This window comes from Lycium barbarum, chromosome 7 (genome assembly GCF_019175385.1).
Source record: "Lycium barbarum isolate Lr01 chromosome 7, ASM1917538v2, whole genome shotgun sequence".
NCBI lineage: Eukaryota > Viridiplantae > Streptophyta > Magnoliopsida > Solanales > Solanaceae > Lycium > Lycium barbarum.
Genome location: NC_083343.1, coordinates 29,885,944 through 29,898,242, shown reverse-complemented (window position 1 = coordinate 29,898,242; position 12,299 = coordinate 29,885,944). Strand labels below are relative to the sequence as shown.

Below are 12,299 nucleotides of genomic sequence, written 5' to 3'. Positions count from 1 at the left end.
TATGGTGCTGTTTTTCCATTTCATTTGGCAAAACATACCCTAATATATATTATGTATATTTTACGCATAATTTTAAATATTAATTATGTAAGTCTTATAAATTTTAAAATCAAATTATATAAGAAAAAGTATTTTAGTTAAGTACGTATTTCTATTAAAGTCATTACTAAAATTAGTCTATTATTGAAAAAAAAATATTTTACTTTATTGAAGTCAAGAAGCTTAATTAGTTAATTGTATAATTTGTCTCAATTTTATTGCAACTTAGTCTGATTTTAAGAATTGGTTTTGATTTCAAACTTTTTCTTAAATCAGATATTTAAACAAATGTTGTCTACAATTGAACAAAATAGGCTATGCTTTCAATACAATTGGCCACTCTTTAATTCCCCTTAAGTGAACCCCTCATTTCTAGCCCAAACGTTCGTCCGACCCGCCCCAAAAGTTTTTAATTCTCTAAGTTCTTCAACCTGATCTCATTTCAGCCAAAACAGAAAAAGAACAAACGAACCCTAATCGCCTAAAGCTCATCAATCTCCAGCTCACGCGAATGCCATTTTTTGCAAATATTCATCTGCTTTTTCAATTCATATAGCCTTCTCTCATCCATTTTTGAGCAAAGGTTTAAATGTTTTTGTCTTCTTCGATAGCTTGCAAACGGTAACATGCTTTTAATTTTTTCTTTTCTTTTTCGGATATCAAGCAAAACTAAATGAATTTCAAGTTGAAATTGGATTCCAAGGCAATCCTAATTGTCCCACATCATTTTCTCTACGACGGTTTTACACACCACTACATGGCTAAAAGACATTTTGAGTCTGAACTTTGAGTTCCATTGGTGTTTTTAAGTTTAAAATTTTAATATTTTTTGTTTTTGTTGTTGTTGTTCGAGTATCAATTTCGTCGCCGTTGGTGAAAACTGATCGACTCAACTCTCGTCGCCCCCGTCGCTGCTCGGCAAAAAGGTAATTTCTTCGTCATTTCAGCTTTATTTTTATTTTTTTAAAGTTCTGTGTGTTTTCAATTTTATGGTAGATTAGATTATTTTTTGAAATGATGTTAGACCTAGATAAGTAACTTTCCTTCATTTTAGTTTTGTTATAATTAATTTAGTCAATAGTTCTATTTCTGCTTTAATTAAAATTATTAGGCTATGTGTTTGCTACTAGAGTTTCTTATCTCCCTTAAGCCTTAGTTGGTAGAAGGTATGAGGTCATTTCTGCACTTTCTCGAATAAGTATAATACACTCGTTTTACGTTCATTTATTTGCGAGCATGAAGCACTTGTGTAAGGTCATTGGATGATCTGTTTGCTGATTGAAAGTAGCGTATTAGGTACCTGCATAGAGCCTAGTGTTAATCCTGAATGATAATATCTTGTCGTGAAAAATGCGAATTGACAGTATTTGGCAGAACACATGTGAAAAAAGGGATTTTTGTTTCGTTGTTGGTCTTTGTTTGTATTCATGAAATTTCCAACTCGTTAAAAATGTCCACATCTTATCATGTTTAACACCAGCCAGGACAAGAACATTCCTAAAGATAGGATCACTCAAGTAGTTTAGTTTTGTGGATTAGCAATGAAATAGCTTAGGTTGACATTAAGGTTGAGATTAATATTTAAGGTCGTCTTCAGGTCTTTTCTCACTATGATATTTCTTCCAAATGACCGAATCCCTTTTTTTTTTTTTTCATTAGTTTGAACACGGAATAGTTTAGCTCTCTATTATTGTATTTAAAAAATTAGTTTGAAAGTTTTCCGGGCAGCTTGGCCTACGCCCAACAGTGATAATGTTAATATTTACCTAGAGTTTAAATACCCTTTTTTTTCACACTGTGGTGTCAAGAACAATGGTCTTTGAAGTCATTATGTGGGATTGATCTTATCCTGTAAAGTTCTGTCCTTTAAGAGAATGATTAGAAATTTCCCATAATGATAGTTTATGTTGCAAATACTTTCAAAAGGGAATTCATGGCTACTTGTGTCTCCAGGTCAATAAGGGTATGGTTGGCTTCTTACTAAGTTTAAGAGCTCTAGATAAGAATCAGTTCTGATTTCCTCTGTTTGATACTAGAACAAAAAAAAACATTTTTAGAAATTTTTTTCCTTTAATGTCATTTGATAAGGTTGAGATAAGTCTTTTTTCCTTATTTGTGGTTTTGGTTTCTCCTGGGAAAGTTGTGTTTCTTATTTTAAGGTTTTAAGGGTATTTCATGATGAGTGCTATTAATCCCTTTCATGTTTTCTTTGAAGTTTATCCTAAACTTCTTTATGGATCAATAACTAACTCAGGAAATCTGTACCCATCCCTTCCCCCTTTATCAGCACATTGGCATTTAGCTTACATGTTAGTTTTCAGTGTGTTTGGGATAGCTGTATTTGATGCTTGATGAAATCCTTTCAAAATCCCACCTGTTTGGTTTTTCCAAAATGTTTAAGCTCCTTCTAAGGAACAAGTTTTTGTTAGTAACCTTAAGCATGAAATAATTTCTCTATTCTTTCCTATATTTAACAAACTAGCCTCAGCATTCTTAAAATGTTGACTGATTTTCCTCTCAAAAGTGTAAGCTGGTCCTATCCTATTTAAGTGATAGCTCATGTGATTTCTTTTGCTCATCCTTAGTAATGGATTTGGATCTAGGCAGTGTCCATCATCACTACTTATTCTAAATATGCAAAGATGAAGTTTAAATTGCTTAAAGTACCTTGGAACACCAGTTAAAGTGCTAAATGTTTTCTAGTTAGTGTCAAAGGATCAATTTATCTGATTATAAAAGTACAATTTTAACTAGTTAGTATGGTAAGAAGTTGTTATATCTTGTTTCTGATTTTTGATGTCATGCGTGAATACTCAAGATGCTATCATCCTATGTTTGTCTGCTCAAGTTGAATGTTGAATAGATAGAGAACTTCGTTTTCCGATGCCTTTTTTTTCCGAATCCTTTAGATGTCCAGAACTCTTTTTAAGTAAAATGGGTTTGTATCACGACCCGACCAGGGGCCGCGACAAGTACCCGGGGCTAACCACCGAGCACCCCTCATTCTACTGCTTATCACTCTCGTCTAATGCCTATATCAATACCATACTCAGATTATAAGAAAACATCTTTTCTTTGAGAATATAAATACTTTAACATGCACAAGCCTTTTGGTCATTGACATAAAATATACCCATATATATATATATATATATATATATATATATATATATATATATATATATATATATATATATACACGTAGTAGCAATCTTGTGAGACCATAGCACCCACACTACGTACCTACGAGCCTCTACTAGAATACTAGACATATGGACGGGACAGGACCCCGTCGTGCCCAAAACATATATGTACAGAAAAGAAAGACCATAAGCACCTCCGGGACAATGGAGTGCTCTTAACAGCTGACAGCTCCTACGAATCTGGGGCAAGATTGCCTCCCTGTCTACCTGTGGGCATGAACACATCGTCCAAAGGAAAAGGACGTCAGTACGAACATTGTACTGAGTATGACAGGCATAAGCAATAATATCACATCAATGAAATAAAGGGAACATCAATGAGGAACATATGTATCTGACTGTCACATAGAAAAGGAAGTGATGCATGCTGACTTACTCATAATTATCATCATATCATAAATGCATAAATATATATATAGTCATATAAGCTGCCCGTCCACGTTGGATCGGTGTGATACTCAGTAGCATTAGCCTGCATCCAGGCCTCCTGCATCCGGGGTATCATCTCCTGCCGCCCACTAGTGGTGTCTGCCCATGCCAGTTGGCCATGGTGTGTAGTATAGCTGCCCGCCTTAGCGGTGACTCGCCGGCCAAATAGGCGCGGTGTTATGTTATGCTCATCATACATGCTCATCATAGTATGCTTATCATAGTACATGCATAGGGCTCAAGAACAACTACACTTTATCGGGGTGACGTAAGGTCATGATCCCCCGATTCCATTATGGGCACTCATCAACATCCTGCCTCACCTTGAAGGGAAAAGTATATGAGGTGAGTGTAAGCAATAATGACATCAGTTTATGAGCATTTATAACTCCTATACTCTAACTCGTTACCTTGTGTAGCAAATAGGGGTATCTACTTGTATCTTTTCGGGACTTAAGAGATTCATGGTGGAGAAAGAAAGTCATATTAAGGGAGTCATGCCATAGAAGGAAAGGACTAGCCCCACATACCTTTGTCGTTCAACTATCTTATCGCTCAATCATCCTCCTTTGATGCTCGTGCCTCAACCTTCGAGAGGAATCGCATTAACATTAGTTACTCGACTATAAGAACATTTCACTATTTCTAGAGAAAATTGGGCAGCGCTTCCTTTGTTTATACTACTTTTCCCACATTCTATATCAACTCCCAACGTTAATAACAACATCTACAATATAGCATCCACAATCATCACTTATCTACTTTTACCACAATTCACCATTTCCCTTAGATTTCCCCACAATTATGATTATAACTCGTTATCGCGTTTTCTCATATATAATACCTATTTTATGGTCTAAATGTCACTTATAACATTTTCACAATCACAGCATACCAACATTCATAATTCACTCCAATTACTATTCACCCATTCATGACCCAATTGTTATGTTTTCCACAATTCAAGTGTTTCAACTTTCAAACACTCAAACCATATAAAAAGAGTCATAAAACTCACCTAATGATGGATGAATAGCTTTTGAGGGGAATTCCTCTTCTTGCACCAAAACCCTAACTCACTCTTCTTGAGTTTTCTTGACTTAGATGAACTTTTAATTGGTTTCACAAACTTGATTTCATGTATTTGGTGTAGTTGACCATGGTTTTCCTTTGATTTCTTGGGGAGGAATGGTGGAGAAGGTTCTAGAGAGTTGTTAGAGAGGAGAGAGTGGAAGATGAAATGAAATGAAAAATGGAGGAGGGTCTTATATTAATTCAAGAAATCAGTCTCGTCCGTGATGTACGGTGCGATCGACGGAGCGTCGATTGGATCGACGGGGCGTCGATCTGATCGTCAATATCGTCAAATTTCAGTGAACAATCTGTCATTTCTCCTCATTCGACGGTGAGAAGGACGGTACGTCTAACTGATCGACGGAGCGTCGACCTGTTCATCGAGTGGTCTTTGTTGCAGCTCAGTTTTACGGCGCCATCGACGGGGCGTCGACCTGTTCGACGGTACCAAGGACGACCGTCGAACCTTCCTTTTGCAGGACTGCGGTGAAGTTCCATTTAATGAACTTTCCTCCCTTGCCTTTAACTTCTCTGAAAATTTACGTTGGAATTCCTAAGTATCCCTTCTTACTTGTAGGGACATCATGTTTGCCTTAACTCTCGTTAGTCCCTTCATCACTTGGCAACCCAAAGTTCTGGGGTGTAACAGTTTGTATCTTACTCAGATCCATTCTTGTTGTGCTTGCACGTGGGGTTGCTGCTATGGATCTTATTTCAAGTATATCTATGTCAAGTTTGTGGAATCCGCTTTAAGTTGAAGTTGTCCAATTAAACAGGTAGTTGAGTCTAGGTGGTAAATATGTTACCTTAGTGACAGTAAGCTTGAGTTATCCCATTTAGTGTTAAACTCCTAAATTAGTTAAGTTTTAAGTTTTTTATTTATTAACAAAGTCGCCTGAGTATTAATCTCCAAGAAGTTCATTGCTAAAAGCTTTGCTGGTTCCATTGTTTGACATGGACTTTATTTTTCTTACTTTTACTAAATGCCAACTCATTGGTCAACTTAATCTTCACCAGAGCCCAAAGGTTTGGAATTATGCGATTCAAATGTTATAGTGTGCTTCAAATACGAACAAGTGCATGGCATTTGGTTTGTTATATTACGACTATGCGATCTATTTAAAGTATCTATATTAATTCCTTTTATCCGAGATGAGCCCAATTGAACTTATGCTTTTTCCCTTTTGCAACATCTCGTTGGGCTGGAGGCCCAACATCGCATTAGATCGAGTCCAACCGCAGATAGAAGGCCCAACAATGGGTGAAAATTGTCATTATTATTGTTGATGGGCTTGGTAAACCCATCAATCTATTTCCTCTCCTCTCTTTTTTTATTTTTTTATTTTGTATATATGATTATGTATTTGTGTAAAGAAAAATGCTTGTATATTACTGAAACCCGTGGTTGGAACCAAGCTGAAAATTAGACAAAACGATGCATATATCGTTTAGAATGGATAGGAGCCTGTACATATTTTCAAACTCGGATCCAACAAAAGATAAATAATATTATCCCTTTAAAGCATGCCAAAAAATAACTTTGAGCTTTTCCTTACAAAACTGAATCCGGAGTGATGGAATATATTATTTGAAAAGGTTAAGTTTTTCCTAACTTGTAATTTGAGGAAGAAAAAAAAAACTGAAAACAGTTGATATTTTTGAACAAAAAATTCAACTTTCCTTCTTTAAACTTAAAGTTCCTTTTTAGCAAAAGATAACAAGTACAAGTATGAAAGGGATTTCAAAACTCATCAAACTTAAGGTTCTGTTTAAAACCCTTTTTTGGGCTAAAAGCCCAAATCTTAAGATAATAAAACAAGAGGAAGTATATTTGGATCATAATTTGGAGTATGATGGCTTTGGGAATAGAATATGGTTGATCCAATTGAGCTAAAAAAAGGAAAAATATAATAAGCAAAAATCTCTTTACTTATACATGAAAAGCTATTCTATTTCGCAAGGGAGATATACTTTATTTATATTTTTTATATATATATAACAAAAACTTTTAAGGATTAAATCATGACATTGGACCAAACTATTTTTTTTTAAAGCTCGACCAAACTATTTGAAATTCTACTTAAGTGAAATCTTGAGTGGGTTTTGGTCTGAAAATGAAGTGAATATAAACCCTCATAAATATTTTCCAAAAAAGAAAATCAACTCTTTTTTCTCGAAAGAATATTTTTGTCAAAATATGGAGTTTGATGATAAGCATGACAATTTTTGCAAGAAAGAAACATTTTTTAGCAAATAATTACATTAATCACACATTGAAGCTCGTATGTCAATCGAATTCTACGGATCCTTAATACTAGGGTGCTTAAAACCTTCCCTAGGTGATCACTAGAACTCTTACCGCGAACTCTGGTTTAAAAGGATATTTTCTTTGTTGAATAAACCCTTTTCAACTCAATTTTCCTAATTTCCTTTATAAAATTAGGTGACGTTTCTAAAAAATATAAAATACGAATAGAGTCTACAACCTCTTACTAGCTTCTATGCTTGCGTAAAAGTGAACTGTAACACCATAAACTAGAAAACTCAACAAAGCTCCAAACTTTGATTGAATCAACACTCGAAACTCATTTGGGACCCCCCGTACATAAACCAAATATGCAAACCAGTCATAAAATATGCAATAAACCTGCTCGTGCACTCAAAACAATGAAATAGGGTCATCATGACCTGATGTCGACCATGGTCAACTCTAAATCACTTTAAAAGTCAAATTCCCAACTAAAGGTCCCGAATACCCCTGTGTCCCTTGGGACCAAATAAACGACTCGACTAAGTCATAAATCACATTTTGGACCTAATAGAATCGACAGAACTTCAAAAACACTCATTTACCCCCGATGTTGACTTTGGTCAACTATTCTTTTTTCTTAACTTAAGAATTTTCAAAATATCCTTTTTCTTACCCAAAACTTACCCAATTGCCTCGGAAATCACATCATCCATCCCCACAAGTCAAATACACCATAATGAAGCTACTAGAAGGGTTATTTAAGGGAAAGAGGTAAAAACCACAAAACGACCTAAGGGGTCTTTAAATTGGTCCACTCGAACCCCGATGCTCCTCTACTTGTCCAGATGGTAATTCTGTTGTAGCTTCAGTTGAACTGGTGGAATGGGCCACCCCACTACTTATACTACCATGCCTGGCTGAGGGGAAATTCCTTTAGACATGACCCAGAAGACCACACTTATAGAATACCTTACCAAGGCGACAAACCCCTTAATGGACCTTTCCACACTGATTGCAAATAGGCGGCCATTACGGCCTTTGACTTGTGCTACCTTGAGGTTGGGGTCTGATACTCCATAACTCTACTTCCTGACTTGACTGGTGATACTTGGGTCTCGGAGATGGTACACTGGTTGCAGAAAGTGAAAGTCCTGATGACCTCTTATTATATAATGATCCATCGCTACCTCCTTGAGACTGAGACACTCCATAGTTACCTACCGACGTAGACCTCTTAATAATCTCCCTATATTTCTCTTTCTAATGCCTTTTGTCCCTTGTTCTATCTTTAAACTTCTGAGCAAAAACTACCATATTGGTGATGGTTATATCCTGATTCAAAGCAGTAATAGAAGCTTCGCTAAATCAAGTTCTATGACCAATCAAAAATCTTCAGACTCCGGCCAGCATAGTAGACACCATATCTAGAGAATATTTGACTAGAGAAACAAACTTGAGGTAGTATTTATTCACACTAATTTCATTCTGCCTAAGCTTTTCAAACTCCAAAGCCTTAGCCTCTCGAATCTCCAAAGGCAAAAAGTGGTAAATGAAAGCCTCTGCGAACTTATCCCAAACTATTGCATTCTCCCTTCAAAGATCTTCCAATGATTCATACCATATGTAGCAACATCCTTCAGCTGATAGGCAACAAATTCAACTTCCTCGGTTCCAGTAGTATGCATGATTCAGAGAGTCCTCTGGATCTCGTCAATGAAATTTTGTGAATCCTCATTAGGATTCGACCAGGTGAATGCTGAAGGGCTCGTACAAATGATTCTCTAATTCTAGAACTTGACATCCCTTCATGAGAACTAGCACTTGGAGGTGCTATCCCCTAACCTGAGACTAAGTAGTAACAATCTAGTGAGTAATTGAATACCACTCCTAATGTCAACATCAGATGAACTGGCGGTGGAGTAACTGTAGTTGTACGACCTCCGTTGGACTCTAAGTAGGGGATGGAGATGAATTTTGAGGTGCCTGACCAGATGCAAGTCCTTGAGCCCTAGTTCAAACTCCTTCCGTCTAAGAGTCTACTTCTGGGGCATCATCTACATTATCCCTTTGGCTCGTGGTTGATTTCCTTTTTGCAGGCATTTCTGAAAGAAACATAGTAAGCACGATTTAGAATTCATGCTTAAGGCCCAACTCATTGGCACGATCTAGAGTAGGAAAGAAGTTTAACTTAACTTCAATATCCTACAGCCTCCTAATTATAAGTGTGGTGCGCTTCACACTCATTAGTATGACTCTACTAGACACGACTTCATAGACTCCCTAGGACACTTGAACCTAGTACTCTGATAGCAAGTTTGTCATACCCCGAACCACGGCCTGGCACTCAGTGCCTAAACTTGACCGAGCGTACCACATAACATAATCATATTACTTATGATAGGCATTAATAACATATGGCGAAAATCATAAGATAGAGTCTTTTGAAAATATCTCCATTCATATTGCTTAAGTCCAAAACATCTAAGATATGTGACAAAACCAAATAACTCAACATTTGCATAACTGACTTGCTAGTCCATGAAGACTCTATGGCATGAATATGAAAAAATTGCTTACCGGGGCAAGGCCCGGCATACCCAAAATAGCCCAAAATGCTAAACATAAAGATAATTGCTCCTCGAAGATCAAATGGGGCTCACCAATAGCTAAGAGTGCAGCAATATAGCGTGGAGTGGTATCGCCTTGAATATATGTACCTGCATCGTGAAATGCAGTGCCTCGGGCAAAAGGGAGGTAAGTAATGGAATAACACTCGTTTGTAAAACCAATTGAAATGGGCAGCCCAAATCAATAGCATAAGGACATAAACTAATAAAGTAACTGAAACATAGACATAACTAAACATAAGTGTCATTAAACATAGAAATTTCTATAACATAGGAGAGTTACTTAATTGCCGACTTATTATAATACACCATGTGTTTTATCATTGGCGCATGATTATGCCCCATTGGTGGCCCTATCATGTAATTAATCATACTAGGTTTGTAATTTATTTCAACATAGAGAATAGGTATCTCAAACATTGCACCATGGGTTGTGTCATGGAGGGTAGCATCACCCACTACCAGACTACATATCATCATGCACCATGGTTCATAACATGGCGGGTAGCATCATGCACTACTAGGCTACATCCTTACTTCATATAGGTACATTCAGATACACACAAGGGTGCGAACCATATAGTAGGTGTTCTTGAATTTAGACATGCTTGTATCAACACAATTTCGTCTCTTCAATTCTATATAATTTTGCGGATTATGTCATGAGTTCATAAACAATAGAATCATCATATTTATACCCTTTTGAAGAAGTATCATAAGTTGAGAAACTTTCATATTATTGACATTAAAAACATAGGATTCATGGAATAGACAATAATGAGAATCCAAGGATTTACATAAGGATTTCATGACGTTTGAAGATAAAACTAGCTTATGTGCCTGTAGTTTCACATCATATGTTATCTTGTGAATCATAGAATAATTTTGTATAACATAAGATCATTAAGAGATCAATGTTGGGGAACAATTATAGTTATTATGTATTGTATTTCGTATTAGAGCTCATGGAATCAATTATGAGCATACATAGATTCATATAGAGTTCATGACATTCTAAATATATTAACATGAATGAATAGATGTTTCATAATTGAAAGTTTAAGAACAATAAGATTTTTCGTAATCTAGGGCATATCCCTCTATAGAGGAGAAGACATGGAGACATGGATGAACATAGTGTGGGGAAGAACAATAACGATCTCACACGTAGATAGTTAGCTTTACATAGGAGGGACTTACCTTGATGAAGGAGGATGAGCAGAAGAGAAAATGGTCGTTCTAGGACTTGAAGAGGTGAAGAATGAAGTGAAGAAGCCAAAAAACGACGTTTGAAAGTTTTTGTCGACGCTCATTTACGCCCACTTATGGGCCATGGGTGCCACCATAGGTGGAATAAAGATTTTGGCTGTGAGCTACGTTTTTAGGGCTCAAATTACGCTCAAGGTATGACCCACACATGGAAAATATGGCCTATACATCCCATCGTGAGTCAACAAAAATATTGTTTAGTAAAATGTTCATAACATTTTGTGCCGAGCTCTGATTGACTTGATTTTTATATTGTTGGAGAGGTATTTCAAAGGGCTAAAATTTTAAGTCTATGGATTTTCCCAGATTCACAACCAATAAGGGGGTTATATGCTCTTGAAGTGGGGCCTTGTGCAAACTCACTTGGAAACTTGGTCTGTAGCAGAACTTTCAATTTTATTTTGTCCAAAGACTCTCCTTATACCTTTATTACGTTTCAAAATACTTCCTACACAAGGATTCAAAGTTTAACTATATGGAATCGTTACCATAATTTGAACACATGAAATTAGCTTTGCAGTAGGTGAGAGAATAGCCAGCGTGCATATAGGGAAAAAAGGATGATCTAAGTCGAACAAGGATTGGTTTCAGGTACAATTATGAAACCAATTCATGGTTAGATTCAACCATTCAAGGGCGGCAACTACTACTATCTAAACACAACACAAACAAACTTTGAAGCTCAACCACAACCACAAATAAGAAATTCACCGAGAGGCAGAGTGAGCGGAGTCAACACTTAGTCTCAAGAAGAGCCAACTACATATCGATAAAGAACCGAAGCAATTCAAGATTTATTATTAAGTTCTTTAGTTGCAATAGTTAGGTTCTATTGTGGTTTGTTATGTAGCTATTGGGTCGATGATAGTTTATGAGCTTGCATTAAAGTTTTGATGATTTGACAAAAAATGTACAGGATGACAATCAAGGGAGACATAAGGAAGGATTTATTGAAGAATCAGATATCCAAATAGATCTCTAAATGATTCAGTGAAGTAGTCATATCAACAAAGGAACTGATTCTTACTATCACGCAACTGGAGACTGGAAAACTATTTCATGCCAACATAAGACAATACGATATATGGACTGATTCTTATTCTATGAAAGGTTGGAATTCAAGTTATGGTAATATTTCCATAAGTTGATCAACATGGAACTAACATTGAAGCAGGAAGACAATTAGCTGACGCTCATACAAGGAAAAAAGGAAGATTCAAGTCAAATGAGGTTTAGTTTTGGGTACAATTATAAGCCAAAAATTCATTGGATTCAACAATTCAAGGGTGGTAACTACTTTTATATATACATAGCACGAACAAGCTTTGGAGCTTAACCACAACCACAAATTACAACATTCCAACAAGAGGCTAAGTGAGCGCAGTCAACAGTTTGTCTTAAGAAAGC

At 36.3% G+C, this 12,299-nt stretch overlaps 1 long non-coding RNA gene across 2 annotated transcripts in view; it reads left to right on the top strand.

The window, feature by feature from the left end:
• The first annotated feature begins 373 nt into the window (after positions 1-373).
• Positions 374-12,299, top strand: part of LOC132603360 (uncharacterized) — a 16,597-nt gene continuing 4,671 nt past the window's right edge. Inside the window, exon 1 of one of the 2 annotated variants that reach the window (XR_009568182.1) lies at positions 374-965. This is a non-coding gene — a long non-coding RNA (uncharacterized LOC132603360). The remainder of the gene's footprint in view (positions 966-12,299) is intronic. The other variant, XR_009568181.1, reaches the window with a different exon arrangement.